This window comes from Chiloscyllium punctatum, chromosome 15 (assembly GCF_047496795.1).
Source record: "Chiloscyllium punctatum isolate Juve2018m chromosome 15, sChiPun1.3, whole genome shotgun sequence".
NCBI lineage: Eukaryota > Metazoa > Chordata > Chondrichthyes > Orectolobiformes > Hemiscylliidae > Chiloscyllium > Chiloscyllium punctatum.
In genome coordinates, this window is record NC_092753.1 from 47,193,161 (window position 1) to 47,210,090 (window position 16,930).

The 16,930-nt window shown below is 37.6% G+C and overlaps 1 protein-coding gene across 1 annotated transcript in view; it reads right to left on the minus strand.

The window, feature by feature from the left end:
• gap43 (growth associated protein 43) overlaps positions 1 to 16,930 on the minus strand; it is a 266,790-nt gene that overhangs the window by 180,301 nt on the left and 69,559 nt on the right. The window lies entirely within an intron of this gene.

Consider the following 16,930-nt stretch of genomic DNA (forward strand, 5'->3'; position numbering starts at 1 on the left):
TTCAGCTCAGGACAGCCCAATCTCAAAACAAAAGATTCAAAAACTGGCAGTAAGCTCTCCATTAGTTTATGCAACAGGCCTAGTGCTTGTATTTAATTTCTGCTCATTAAACATGGCTTGACACTATTTCATGCTGCATGCTTTTCAGATGTCTTTGGAGCTTGGCACATTGGACCTTGCTGCACCTGGTTTACACCACTAATTTTTTTAGCCTATACCTTTTACAGTGTCAATTCCTCAAGAAAATGTTATATCATTGCTCTCAGAACTCTAGTCTGGAACTCGACGTTAAATTTGCAGTATAAATGTACCCTTAGGATATCAGACACTATGAACCTTCAAACCCCGCTCAAAGAAAACTAAGAATCAGCGACCTTCATTTGTCATCAGATAACAATTTTAATGTTTCATACGAAACTAAATTAAGAGCTCCCTTTATCCCAAAGAAAACATGGAAGTGATGGGCAGATCTTAACCTTTATGTTAATGTAACAGAATCCATTTATTTTATGCTATTCTTATACTGGAGTCATTGAACATGACAGGCACAGTCACCCTCATGAAGAATGGTGTGTAGATACAAAAGAATCCTGCATCTTTTATTCACTTTCAGATGCATTAGTTAGCAGTAATGAATGGCACACCTCAGTGTTGATATCAAAGTCTTGCATCTTCACTTTCAGAGAGATTCGAAAAGGCTGTTGGGATTTCACATTTGTGTAGTATCAAACAGCTTCCTTGCCTTTACTAGTTGGAGCAATATGAAATTTATGACTGTAGAAGTAGGTTTTCATGTCAAGATCATTGTATTGGAAGATTTAAGAATAAATTGATAAATCAATTCAGAAATTAATTTTAAAAAAAGGAAATTATGCAATTCAAATTAAATTAATAATTGACAATGTAGTCTCCTCTACACTGGGAGGTCAAGCGCAGACTGGCTGCTGCTTTGCAGAACATCTACATTCCGTCCACTAAAATGACCCTGAACTTACAGCTGTTTGCCATTTCAACACACCACTGTGGTTCCCTGTGCAACATTTCTGTCTCAGACCTGCTACACTGCTCCAGTGACGATCAGGCAAGCTGGAAGAATAGAATTTCACCTTTCTCTTATGAACCCTGTAGTCTTCAGGACTCAACATCGAGTTAAATAACTTTCGAACTTGAACACCTCCTTTTATATCTTTTACCCACTCCCACAGCCCACACCACAGGCCCTATCAATAAAGTGGCCACTTTCAGCACATTGTCACCTACCTATGGTCCTCATATTCAGCTTTTCTTTCTCCCTGGCATCCATTCTTTTGTCTGCCTAACTGCTTTTCTCTCCCTCTGGGCTCCACCCCTGCCTATCTGCTCACTCCTTCTTCCCTCCACCCCTGTCTTCAGCTATTGTCTTTTTTCTAGCTACTATCGGTTCTGAAAAACGGTCACTGGACTTTCAATGTAAAGTCTGCTTTCTCTCCACAAATGCTGCCTGACCTATTGAATTGCTCCAGCAATTGCTGTTTTTTGTATCAGATTTCCAGCATCAACAACTCTTTGTTTTATTTTATGATACCTGCAGCAGTCTGTTCTAAGGGAATGAAGGTAAAATAAGAAAGACTCTCAGACAAGGGGTGCCGACACCCTTTTGATGTTTTACATTCTCCTCCTCACAGTTCACAATATTCCCAAGCTTTCTATCATCTGCAAATTCCAAAATTATGTTCTGTACACCAAAATCATTAATATCCCAACATAGGAACCAGAGTGGGTCATCCAGCCCTTCAAACCTATTCCACCATTCAATGAGATCATTGTTGATCTGTGGACTAACTACGTATAACTGCCTTTAGCCCACATCCCTTAGTACCTTTACTTATCAAAAAGTGGTCCCAGATTTAAAATTAACAACTTATCAAGCATCCATGGCCATTTTTGGAACAGCATTCCAAACATCTTCCAAACTTTGTGTCTGGAGGTGCTTGCTAACATCTTTCCTGAACAGTCTGGTATTAATTCTCAGACTATGCCCCCTAGTTCTAGAACCAGTGAAAATAGTTGATCTTTATCTATCCTGTCTTTTCCTTCTAATATCTTGAAGATTTTGATCAGATTACCCTTAAATATTGTAAATTCTACAGGAAACAGGCCTGATTTGAACAGAGTCTCCTTAAAAATTAACCTATGAAGTCTAGGCATCATTCTTGTAAACCTATGTTGTACCTCTTCCCAGGCTAATATATCCTTCAAACTGCCCAACTCTGCTCCCAGTACTGCAAATGGGGCCTAACAAGGAACGTATAAATCACTAAGTGCAGGGTTCATAGATTGACCACTAGGGAACTCCAACATAAACGGAATTTTTTCCAATTGAGAAATCACTGTTAACAAGTCTGTTACCTATCATTCAGTTAACTTTTATATCCATGTTGCTATTGTCCTCCTTATTCCATGAATTCTTATTTTGTTCATGTTTGTTGCAAGACATTTTATCAAATGCCATTTTGTGCTTCAAGTATATCATAATCATCTCACATTCATTAACTCTCTTTATAATCTCATTATAGAAAGACTTAGTGTGTTAGTTAAACAAAATTTGCTCTTAGTGAATTTGTGTTGCTTTCCTTAATTATCCCATATCGTCCAAAGGTCTGTCAGTTTTGTCCCAGATCATCACTTTGAAGTGATTCTCCACCATTGAGGTTATGCTAACTGGATTAGTGGTGCTGGAAGAGCACAGCAGTTCAGGCAGCATCAAAGGAGCTTCGAAATCGACGTTTCAGGCAAAAGCCCTTCATCAGGAATAAAGCTAACTGCCTAATGTTGCTGGACTTGTGTTTATATGATTTTGTTTGGAATAGGGTGTAGCAAGTATAAATAGTTTTGGCATACCTAAAGGATCCACATTATCACAATTTACATGCTATTTGTACTGTGTATGTTTAGATTCATGTCTTTAGTTCTGAGGGCCTGCAATGATAGTGGGACAGGTTTGCGATGGCCCGAGGGCCTGTGGCAGCGGGAGCAAGATACAAGGGCTTGCGGCAGCAGTCAGAGCACATTCCGATGGGTTGCAGCAGAAGAGGGGACTGAGTTCCGAGGACCTGCAGTGGCAGAAGGACCAAGTTCTAAGGGACTGCAACAGCAGAGGGAGCATATTACGAGAGCCTGCAGCTGCAGCAATATGAAGACTTGAGGTGCTGGGGAGGGAGGCACATCTACCTTATGGAGATAAGGCTACCTTATGAAAATATGACTACCTTATGGAGATAAGGCTTTTAGATCTGGATGCTTTGCCCTTTCTTGTTGGTTTATATTTCTGCTTTTGTTTGTTTTTTGATTTTTTTTGTATCTTAGATTCTGTCACTGACCTTTATGAGACATGTTCTCTCTTCAGCATTGTCATGTTTTCCTTAATCATGAGTTTTTCTTTTCCTTGGAAGGTATCATGGATAGTGCTATCAAGAAGAACTTGTCAAGGAATAAACTGCTTACTGTCTCAGTTTGCATTCCGTTAGGACCACCCAGTTTCTTACCTTACTTCAGCCCTGGTTCAAATTTGAACAAAAGAGCTGAATTCCATAGAGTGACTGCCCTTTGTAACACATCAAGGCTCCTTTGATGATGCCTTCCAAACCTGTGATCTCTATGATCTGGAAGGACAAAGGCAGCAGATGCTTTGGAACATCACCATCTGAAAGTTACCCTCCACGTTACACCCTATCCTAAGTTGGAATTTTATTGCCATGCCTTCATTATTGTTGGTGAAAATCCTACACAAGGAAATCTTTTCCTCAGAATAACATGGGTATCCTTACACCCCAAGGCTGAATCTCACCAGCAACATCTACAGGACAATTACTGGATGGGCAATAAATGCTGATAAAGACAATGACACCTACATCCCATGAATGAATAATAAAAATAAAAACTAAAAGATAAAATTCATCCATTCTTCCCCCTTGCCTAAATGTTCCTAAATATTTTATGTCTAAGTACATTTAATAACCAGAACTGCGCTTCTTTGAGTTAGAGACAAAAAAAATCAGTTGATGGAATCCAAAGTAGACAGGCAGGAGGCTGGAAGAACACAGCAAGCCAGGCAGCTTCAGGAGGTACCTAAAGAAGGGTTACACCCGAAACGTCGACTTCACCTCCTGACGCTGCCTGGCTTGCTATGTTCTTCCACCCTCCTGCCTGTCTACTTCTTTGAGTTAGACCTGTGCGATTGCGACATCATGTTTTCACTTAACTATCAGTGCTGTAACTCAGTAGTTTATTTATCACAGTCAGTGTGATAAAAAACCTTAATTTAGATTTTATTACCTTCCCCTTTACAGTGAACACACCTGTTACCTTCCAATTTCCTATTCTGTTCCTATTTGTCTCTCACCATATTCTTTGCACCTTAGTATTCCTCTTAGCTTTACATCATGGCTCCTAGACCACTGCCAAGTCTGTTTAACCCACCTAACAGAATTCACTAATCACCCTGCAAAGTAATTGGTCCTGCATCTGCAATCTATCTAGGCTGTCCTGTTCATATTTCCCCCATAATTCCTCATATCACAAGAATCTAAAGCCCTTCCTTCTGTACCATTTTCCCAGTCAAAGATTTATCTTCCTAATTCTAAACTCACTTGTGGATGATACTAGGAATAATCCAGAGCTGAAAACTTCAGTAGTCCTTACTTCTACCTGTATTGTTGATATCAATGGGCATGAAGCCTGTTAACTCTTCCATCTCATTGTACTCTTCAGCCAGTCAGTTACACCCTTATCTTTGGCATAAGGATGGCAACATACCACCCTGAATTCACATCTGCAGCCACTGAACTACTCATCTGTTTCTGTCCTGAATCTCTTAACAATACTGATCTCTCAGTCTTCATGTTGCAGTAAACTTGGTAAATGATATTAATAGCCAAAGAATTCAGTAGTGGCAAATTTTAATATGGTATATGTCAGGAAATTAGAAGTGCATATAAGACAAGTATAATACAGTAATCATGGGTGACTTCATTCTGCTATAAATCTAAAGATTACCAATGCAGGGGAGGATAGATATTTGGAATGTTTGAGATGTTGAATGGAATTGATGAATTGTTGACTGATGAGGAATCAACCAGAGAACAGGCTACTTTACATAGAGCATTATGTAATGAGAAAGGACTAATTAATAAATATTGTAAAAGATCCTTTAGGGAGCTGTGAACATAATTTTTTTTCATTACATTGGAATTATATAGTTCAATCCAAAATTAGGATCTTAAACTAAATAAAGGGGACTACGAGATTTGGCAATGTTAGACTGAGAAAATAGAATAAAAGGTGTGATGTTAGATAGACAATGACTAGTATCTCAAGATGTGTTTTGTGATAAAGATGTATTCTTTTAAGTCAAAAGAATCTAACAGAAAAAAAAAGTCAACTGTGGCTAGCAACAGAAGTTGGAGATTGTCTACGATCAAACTGAGGAAGCTCAGAAATTTCCTACACAAGTAGTAAGCCTGAGGAGTGGGAGCAATTAAAATTCAGAAACAGAGAAACAAGAAGCTAATTTAAACAAAAGGAGAATTAAATTTGAATGTAAACTAGCAAGAGCCACAAAAAGGACTAGTCACAGTCATTTTGGGTATCAGCAGAGTCATCAATGAACTGTGAATTTACATAGCTCATATACAGACCATTTTTACACTTTGAGTGTATCAATTCAAAGAATAAACAGTAACACAGTTTTGTGCTTTAAACAAGATAACATACTCACTTTTTTAATTGAACTATTGCTGTAGTTATTCAGACAGTTTCACAGATTAATTTATGGCACAGAGAGGTAATTTGGCCCATTATGTCTGCACAGATTGAAGAACTGACTGTACTAATCCTGTTTTCCAGCTTCTGGCCCATGGCCTTCAAGCATATGGCAACGCAAACAAATATCTAAGTAGTGCTTAAATGTTATGAAAGTTTCTGACCCAATCATGTTTTCAGACTCATGCAAGCCCCAAGTTAAAAATTTCTCTTCAACTCTACTCTTAGCCTTCTACCTGTTATCTAAAACTTGGACCTCTTGATTCATGATCCTTTTACTAATGGAAAATGTGCCTTCCTATCCATCCTCTTTATGCCTCTCATGTCGCCTCTCACTCTTTGCTGCTCCAAGGAAAACAACTCCAATCTGTCCAATCTTTCCTCATAACTGAAAGCTTCTAGCTCAAGTAAATCCCTCTGCATTCTCTCAAGAACACTCCCATCCTTACTATAATGTCGTGACTAGAAATGCATGTAGTACTCCAGTCATTGTTTATATTTTCTACAATTCCAATATATTTTCCATGCTCTTGTATTCTGTGCCACAACTAATAAAGGCAAGTTTCCCAAACTCCTTCTTGACCACTTACTTGCCCTTCAGGGATCTGTGGGTTTGCACATCAAGGTCCCTCTGATCTTCACTAGCTTCCAAGGACTTGCCCATTATAGTGTAATAGCTTGCCGAGTTAACTCTCCCTAACTTACCTAATTTACCTAAGTTAATTTATCCTACACATTTCTGCATTGAATTCCATATGCCACTGCTTTGTCCACCTGACCAGTCCTTCGACGTTGTCCTGCTTTTATAGCTATGATCCTCACCATTTAATGCCTGACCATTTCATGTCACCCTTAAACTTCTTGATCATGCCTTCCACAGTCAGGTCCAAATCATTAACGTACATCACAATAAGAAAGGGCCTGCAGCACCTTACTGGAAACAGAGATTGAGCCACATAAGCATCCCTCTACTATCATTCTCTGTTTCCCACCTTTCAGCCAATTTTGAATCCAGCCCAAAGCGTTGAAAGCAATGATCTCTCTAAGCTTGCGATTCTGCTTACTCCAGTCATTGCACAAATGCATCCAGATCCAGAAGCTGCTGTTGCATATGGACCTCAGCGGGCCCAGCAGCTGCAGGATAAATGAGAGAGAATAGCACGAGATGGTTGTGTTTAGGTAAATGATCACCAATGACCGAAAATGGTGGAAGAGCCACAATGGTCTAAATGACCTACTCTTCTTCCTAAGTTTCTACATTCCTTAGCATCAACGGGCTTCATATTCACTTGGTTGTCTTATTAATTTATACAACAAGAAGGTCAGTTGTCAAAGTGCTTGCCGATGCAGTAAAGTTTACATTTCTGAGATTAATCTTGGGGTCAAATTAGAAAAGACCTGAAATCACACTCAAACTAAAAATTGCATGCAATGGAAATAGGAATTTACTTAGATTCCCTTACATTCCTTTAAAACATCTGTCTTATAATTTCACAAAATCCATTTGCACAAGAGGAACATTTCATTAACACGCAAGACCCTTAATCCTCATGAAATATCAGAATATCTGATGTTTATTTCTCCCGTTGTTCATATTCTGCATTTATTTTCCATCCCAGTTAGTTTCTATCACTTTCTCAGCTCATTTCAATTGTTTGCCTCTATCGCAAACTCAATAAAAGAGGACTGATAGGCACACCATTAGCTATTGTTTGTTCATCATTACATATCTCATTATTGCTTTGGACTCAAAAAGGATTATTTCTACCCTAATACGGAAAAAAAATTAAACCAGCAAACCTCTGTTCTTCAGTACATTTCTGAATACCAACATGTGTGATATGCAAATTGAAAAATACCCAAGATGTAAAATAGTTCATTTTAAAATCTCCTTACAATTGTCAGAAAAATTCAGCACAATGGATCAGAGACCACATATGAGGACCATGGTGAAATTGACAAGCTGTTTATTAAACAAAGTGATATCATGGAAGAGAAATTGACCAGTCTGACACAGAACTGATTCTCTGCACAGATGGACAGAATGCTCTTCCCAGAACAGAAGGTGCAGACATGCTTTCTCGGGGTACAACACAAAGGTGATAATTGTAAAGGCTCTACGGTCTGTTCCCCTGGACGCACACCGAGACGAACATCAACTGTGCCTGGAGGATCATCAACTTGGTGAAGAACACTGTCTGGGTGGTCCGAAACCTGTTGATCTGCCAGCTGAAGGAGTTCACCCCAACTGAGTGTTGCGGACTGGCACATTCCAAGGTCCAGGACTACGTGTTGAGGGACGCGCTGAAGCTTGGGGCAGCTGTTGCGAAGGCGCGGTGGGGAAAGACCACCGTGTAACATCTGCCTGCCTAAGAAGAACAGGGGGCCCGCCCAGTCATTTGGGCTCTGCTGATGCCTCAGCTAAATATATGGACGTATGATTGAAAAATGTACAGACCTGAATATAAAAATGATAAATTCTGATTTCTGTATGTAAATGTTTACATATGTATGGCATGACCAACTGTACAGACCATCAAATTATTTTATGAATAAAGTATATTTTTGAAATAAAAAAAGATAATTGTAAAGTAGTTACAATACAATGGTGAAAATTGTAAAGCAATTAAAGCAAGAATAAACTGGATGGAAGTTAATCAAGCGTCTGGCAGTAACAATTCATTTGTAATTGACACAGGAGATTCTAGCCATCTCCGTGAGTAGGTGAGAATGTTTTCTGGAGGATTCTTCATTATATTTCCCATCCGCGCAAATATGTGTAAATGTCCCTTCTCCGGGCATTCAAATGTGTCCATTGTGTTCCTCCTAAGAGCGAAGTCTTCCAGGGTCTCGCGATCTGCCTCTTTTTTGATGCGGTATTGGTTTCAATGGAAAATAAGCCTGCCCTTAGGGTACTGGGACCGCAGTGCTAATCGAGGCTGGGAGCTTTATTGTGAAGGTTGTTTGGGAAGTGTATTCTCTGGTCTGGCAATAGCTTGGCCATGTCTGGTTTCTTTGTTAGCCTGCTTGGCCAAGACTGGGGCAATGTGGGTGTGTTCTGTATGTGTTGGCAGACTTGATTTCTGTGTTTTGCAGGACAGCTTCTGTGGTTTTTTTATGTGGCCATACTGTGGGTGGGCAGGGTAGCAGATCTTTTTCCCACACAATCAATAGAAAAACATTTCTGTGTAAGCTTCTATTCTCTCTCTTGCAAACAGAAGTATTCTCTGGTTTGATTGTATATTCTGATTGTTTACCTCGTTTTAATTTGTAACCAATTTTTCCAAATGATCTTGCACTCAATAGACTTACACGTGCTCCATACAGCTCAAACAATTTTGTCCACAATGTTCCAAAAATGCAAACAGAAAACAGCACAGAGAGCAGGGAAATGAGTAATTGATGAGATTTAAACTAGCAGGCCAAAGGACTGAATAGGAGAGGAGAGTTAAAGAAGACAAATGCAGTTACAAATCACACATGAAAAAATACAACAGAGAAAAGAAAGGTTATTTTAAGAGAGAGTGCATAAAGTAAGACTCCACACTCCTACTAAGTTTCAGTTTCAGGAAGATTGCTTGCAAGTAATTGATAATTGTCAGATTATTTAAGGTGTACTTAGAATACTAATGGCCAATCTAAAATATCTATTGCTACTGTAAGGATTATGTCTCTTTATTGTGTTCTTAAAAACCATGGACTGAAATGAGAAAAAACTTATTTTAAAAAATGTGTTTGAAAGAGTGGCTGCATTTTTGAAAGCAAGTGACCTGATACCCATGGCAAGCATTGCAAACAAGTCTTTGACAAGCAGTGAATTAGAGACCATCTGGACCAAGTTCTGATTAGAAACAAGCAGTTAATTGTTGTGTTCTAATGGCAGTAATCAATGACAGTGTCTTTATGCTTGCTAAGAACTGTGTGATTGGTTCTCAAATGGTTAAGCAGTTTGGAACTGGAAACAAGTTGCAGAGACAGAGAGTGTGAGGAAAAGAAATGTACAGATCTGCTCCCAGTCCAGAAGCTGTTTGGTCTCCGCAATCAAAAGCTCAGTTTAAACCTGAAGAAAACCAATTATTTTTCTTACAGCAATTGCTATGAGCTGTGACTTTTGAATCGATAAATCAGAGGCATATTACAAGTGAATCATTCACTCTGTGTTTCTCAGAGAAAGACAGGGTATCTGAACAAGGGAGCTGGCCAGCTGAATAAAGATGATCACAATGTCTGAACTGAGAAGCAAAGATAACTGGACTGACTTTCCAGTTTTTTTACCTCCACCAATAATCCATTTCCCTGTTTGTTTGCCTGTGTATGTATAAGGGGGGGTTTGTGAGATGATTAGAGTTTTAGTTAGTAGTATTATATTAGTTTATCTGTAGCTATTGTCTAATTACTTGTAATAAACACTAAACGTTAGTACAGAAACTTGGAACGTATTTTGTTTCAAATGGAATCAGCTAAATCCAGGTATTGTGTATATTTTAAAAAAAACTTTAACATTTGATATGATTCCAAGAATAGCAGGGTTTAATTTACAGCACATTACCACAGTGGGTTGTGACGTTACCTTAAGTTGCACCAAGCAAATATAGCAAATGCATACTTTTCTAATGTATTCCTATGGCAAACCAGACAGCATGATGCAACGCTTACAAAACTAACAGAATGCTGTATCAAATTTTGGCTTTTCATATTTTACAGCACATAGACAATTCACATGAAGTTGTTGGGCCATTTTTATTTGTACATAGCAGTGACTTATATTTAGACAGCAAAATCTGATCATTATGTTTCTGTGTAACTCTATAACAACTGTGCTACCTTGTCTTTGATTATAATTAATGGATATATAATCATTAAGTTAGAATAATAGTGACCTTTGCACATTTGTTAATTCAAGAGGAAAGATATGTTGAGATTAAATGTTTCACTTTCCAAAAACCATTGTCTCAGTATACTATATTTTATACATTAACAATCTAATTCAGGTTTTAAGACAATACTGTTAATGCAGTACTTGGAGCATTGTGACAAATCACATACAAAAAAATACAACAGAGAAAAGAAAGCCAGAGTGGCAATAATCTTTATTATGATGCATATAAATGTTACTCTACTCATAAGCTTCTGACAGCCAATGAAATATCTGGTAACTAGAAAGAATGAAGAGAATAATTAGCAAATTTTGACTTTTAGATATTGTTAGAGATTTTATATGATATACTTTTGTACATTTACTAATCCACTGCAGTTTTGCTTTTCCAAAACACTTTCCAAAGTACATCTTATGCTGAAGTAATCCTACAGCAGAAAGACTAACCCAATAATCTCATGTCCGAGCAGTGTGATCTTTTATGCAGTATTATTAGGCATTAGTCAAATAGCCTACCAACAATAGCATGTATTACAGGAACTATCACACTTATGAGATCATGCTTAATGCCCTTTGACAAGAGATCAGTAGAATACATTATTGCACATTTAACCAGGTTTATGAGCTTAAAAGTGAGCTCATAAAGTTAATAGAGAGCCTTTTTAAGTGTCTATGATTTGCTATCATTCTATATTACCGTAATGTCACAGAATCGCCTAAAAATGTGCTCCCTAAAAACAGGGGAATAGAAACAGAATAGGTAATTCAGTGCCTTGAGCTTGCTCTATCATTCAGTTAGATCCTGGTTGATCTCTACTTCAACAACAGCAACAGTTTACTCTTAGAAAGCATCTTTATTATAGTGATATGCCCCACTCCATTCACCCACTTTTACTCCATATTCCTCAATATCCGTATCTAATTTATCACAGTCCCGAATTGTATCCAAAGCATTTTGAAAGTGTGGGAGTAAGGAGTTTCAGATTTTTTGGGCTGGACTTTAGCATTTGGGAACAGAGACTTCTGAATGTGAGTTTTGTTTATTCCTGAAGATGGAATGGGCATGGTGATTGGGGCAAGGGAGATAGTAAAGTTGCATGGAAACAGCATCACAAAGGGAGACATGTGGAGCTGGGGTGAGTGTGGGCAGTGCTCCAGCCTGGTCTTTTTCAAAACAAAACATTCATGGAATGTAGGTTAGGCTACTATTTATTGTCCATCCTAATTAAAGGATGTTAAGATTCAACTACATTGCTGTGAATCTGTTGTACATGGAAGCCAGACTAGATAGCGATGGCAGTTTCCTTCCCAAAAGAACATTAGTGAGCCAGATGGATTTTTTAAAATGACAATTGACATGGGTTACATAGTCACCTTTCAACTTTTAATTCAAGATTTTTATTGAATTTAACTTCCACCATCTGCTATCATGGCATTCAAATCAAGAACCCCAGAAACTTCTATAGATTTTTTAAATCCAGTGACAATACCACAAGCCAATTGTCTCCCTATAGTCTTTCTGGGCTCCACAGTAACCCTGTAGAGGGGATCTCTTCATTCTATTAGCAGTAAAGGCCTTTTTACAAAAAAATTGTTGCTTTTAAAAAGGGGCTCTATTTTTGGGCAAGCCCTCCCTCCCCTCCCTTCACTTTAAGAGCATCCGGTAACTGCTTTCAAAACTAAACTGTCTGTTATGGCCCTCCAGCTTATAAAGCTGTTCCATCATTCACGATTTGTCAGCTAGCCTGAGACCAATTCAGGATAAAGCACAGATGAGTGACTGTCTTCATATAGTGGTTTTCAGAACAACATTTGAGAATGACAGTAAGGCCCTGTAACCTACAGAAAAAAAACTTGCCTGTTTGTGTAAAACAATTCCTTCTCAATTTAGTTCTTGAATTGACTCACTGTAAATTTAAGATTGATTAAACCAAAATATTTTAAGAATAGACATTATAATAAGGAAGAGAAGAATAAAACTAAAAAGATAAAGGGCTGAATCTATCAAAAAATGACTGAGTAGAATTTCATTTATATGTATCAAGAAAAAGATCATGACACTATTGGCACTTGTTGATTCTACCTGTGCTAGTGTACAATTGATGCTGAATGACAGCACTACCTTGAATCTTGAACTGAATAACTTCTAATGTTAATAACTAATATATATGCTGAGACAATAACTTTTTTGGAAAGTAAGATGCTTAATATCTCTCAAACAGTTTTCCTCCTCTTGAATTAACAAGCTTGCATAAGTTCACTGACAAAATCTTATTCTAACTAAATGATTATATGTCAATTAATTATAATCGAAGACAAGATAGTGCAATTGTCATAGAGTTAAACAGAAATTTGGAAAAATTCTTTAAGGATGTGCCTCTGAGAGTCCTAGAAAGTTTTCTCATGCTACCTTCCTGAGCTTGCTTCATTATCTATGTACCATGCTGCCATTGTACCTTAGTTATTGTATTTTCCCACTCACTACAGGTGGAGTACAGGACACCGTCAGGACCTGCCAGGATTCCTGGTGCCAACGCCAGCATTATTTTTAATCCTAACCATGCATCCAGTCCAATGCTCAAAACAGATTGTTTTATTTGCTCGTACATGTTGGCCAGTGGTTCATTGGCATCTCACTTTCCCAATGGAGATGCAGCTGTCCTACTGGACAGGAAGTGCACATGGTCATTGCCCATGGAGCATGCTACGAGATATTAATGACTGATGGAGGGTTGGGGAAGTAAACCGCAAGCTGGAGTTGCCTGATAACTGCTTTGAGTTTCATATTGCCAAAACTTTGTTATCTAGTTACGGTGCAGAGGGGAAGAGAGAATGGGGAACTGTATATCAATGAGGCAGGATCAAGTTTTACTGAAAATAGTAATGCTTGCCAACAGACTTGCCACTCATGAGCAAGAGTACCATCTTGCTTGGAAAATGAGACCTTTTGTTCTTGATAGTAGAAATTCCACCCTTGCCATCTCAATTTGCCCACACTGTTCAGTCAATGGGAAGATTCCACACAAAGTAGATGGAAACTGTATCAAGATTCTAAAACTATCTATGTATCAAAAACAGAAACTTAACAGGCCTGGCTGCATCTGTGAAGAGAAAGCAGAGTTAATTGGACAGTTCTGATGAAGGGTCACTGGCCCTGAAACATGAACTTTGTTTTTTCTCCACAGTTGCTGCCAAATGAACTGACTTTTTCCAGGATTTCCTTTTTTTGTTTCTGATTTCACAGCATCTGAAGTTCTTGATTTTATTTTACCATTCAGGTATAAAACCTTACTGAAAATTGAAAAGAACTAAATCTGCACACATTAGGATAGTGACTAGAGACAGTACACAAACAATATTTTACTGACCAATTCCTGCCTGCTTTTCTAAGTGAAACAAATCTCAAGTTACAAGAAGAGAACTAATCGGGTAATCGCATAGATTTCTGAGAACTAATTTCTGAAAAATATATAACCTATAGAATTAGCTTCATAATCTTCATGGTATTTTATTAAGTAAGACAGAATTTTAAATATATATTCAAAGTGAATTAGAAATATTGCTTAAAACTAATAAATTGTTCACAGTTCCTATGAAACCCTTGTGCAATGATTCATATAATTAAATTAACAAGATTATTTTAACTGGTATAAAAGGTAACCATTTAAATCCTTTCACCTTGGGCTGTCTGAAAGAACAATTCAGTTAGACATTTATTTCAAAACATTTTTGACTGGTATAGAATAGAGTGCCATCTTTAGACCTGAGAAAATTCTGCTTAAATTATATCATTATGTTACTGGTAAAGTCTAACAGAACAGCTTGCTAAGAACCAAACGTGCAACAAAAAATACACGAGAGAGCTGGACAACGACTTCAATGTTTGTTGTACAAAGTTAAAAATCACACATCACCAGGTTATAGTCCAACAGGTTTATTTGGAAGCATTAGCTTTTAGAGCACTGCTCCTTCATCAGATGGTTGTGTGATAACATTTGTTGTGATAAGATCAGTGTCACAGCTCCAAGCTTTTGTTTCTTTTGGAATTGTTTGCATCAGTTTCTGTGCGGGGTGGGGTTGCTGAACTTCAGCACTTCAAGAATGATATTACATTTAATGTTGAGAAGTGACTGTTGTGCAACAAAATAAAGATTTCAGTTTACTATAATAATCATGATTTGGAGATGCCGGTGTTGGACTGGGGTGTACAAATTTAAAAATCACACAACACCAGGTTATAGTCCAACAGGTTTAATCGGAAGCACACTAGCTTTCGGAGCGACGCTCCTTCATCAGGTGATAGTGGAGGGCTCGATCCTAACACACAGAATTTATAGCAAAAATTTACAGTGTGATGTAACTGAAATTATACATTGAAAAATTGATTGTCTGTTAAGCCTTTAATCTGTTAGAAAACAGTGATAGTTTCACTTCTTTCATGTGTAAATCACAAAACCTTCTTTTTAAAAAGTTGCATTCTTGGGTTAGCTGTTAACAATGGTGATAGCTAGACAATATGTTGAAAGTGTTGGCCCCCTGTGTTCTCTGTCTATGCCATGACGTTTAGATTGATTCTAATCTAAAGAGTGAGATAACAGAGTTTTACATAAATTCATGTAGTTTTTGAGCTCAGAGTTCTACATGAATGCATGCAGTTTTTGAGCAAAGTCCAATGTAACCCTGCAATGTATAAATTCTGGTATAAATTCTGTGTGTTAGGATTGAGCCCTCCACTATCACCTGATGAAGGAGCGTCGCTCCAAAAGCTAGTGTGCTTCCAATTAAACCTGTGGACTATAACCTGGTGTTGTGTGATTTTTAACTACTATAATAATGCCATCCATCAGCAATGTTGGAAATAGATAATCTGATTATTACATTGGAATAGTTTTACTCTAAAAAAGCATTGCCTGTCACTTAGATTGTGAGTATGACAATGGGACCAGTAATTAATAATAATGATTATTTATATTTATCATCAAATCACAGATGCTAGATACTTATCCATCACTAGCAGCAGGAAAAGAAACATAAATGACTGTCACTATGTATACCTAGTCAAAATACTAAGAGGAGCAGAGGACAAAATAATGTTCTGTTCTTCTATGACAGTATATCACCATTCATTTAGTATTATGTAATTCTAAATTGATTGAACAACTTCTGGTTTTGAAGTCTCCTTTGAATTCCTAATCAGCAATAGAATCATCCAGTTTGGCTTTTGTTAGGAAAGGCCTTCAGGGAAAAGCTAATGAATCAAAACAAATCAAATGTATTAAATTATTCTAATAAACCATCCTGAAAAATATTACCTTCAGTAAGTGATTAACATCACAGATTATTTTAGTGAATCAAGTTGATAGGAAACTTAAATTTACGACATGAGAAAATAATTATGTTCACTGATATTTATTATTTTCATGTCTTTGCCTTGATTTCACTTTGCTTTGGCATATTTCATAAGAAACATTCTCTCAGATTGTTAATGCCAGAGACAACCATTCATCTCCTTGGCTTTACCATAATTGGCTTCCCACTACTATATTGGGAACAATAGATTGTATTACAGGACTAGTAATTCAGTGGTCTGGAGATAAAAGTTCAAATCTAACTATGGCAGCTGGAGAATTTAAATTCAGTTAATTAAATAAATCTGGATTAAAAAGCTATATATCTAACTACCAGACTGTCATAAAATCCCACCTGGTTCACTAATGCACTTATGGCCTAAATGTGTCTCCAGATCCACAGTAATGTAGTTGATTCTTTACCTAGAAAACCACTTAGTGGAACTCAACAGCTGTGGCCAGATACAATTACAGGAAATAAAATTAAAACTGGTTGTACTTAGACTTTGGATTCAGATGACAAACTCCCACTGACCCATCACAATAACGTGCCAAATTGGGAACTGTTCCATAGAATAGTCAAGAAACACCTAACAGTCACATTCCAGGACTCAGGGGCCATAGAAGATGTAATAATAACATGACCAAACAAGCCGATTATCAACCTGCAAACTCTTCCAAGCATATACCAATGACAAGCAATAAGTGCTTTCTGGCCAGCCATGCGATGGAAAGAATTGAAGCCTCTACCATTACTGTTCATAGCTCAAGATTACACCATGCATGTAAAAGTAGATATCACTATAGAGACTTGAGTAATGTGGACTGACACTGAGTAATCTGTAATACACCACCACCAATGCTATCAAGCCCAAGAACCAACTCAGGTTCAATAAGGACTATAGAA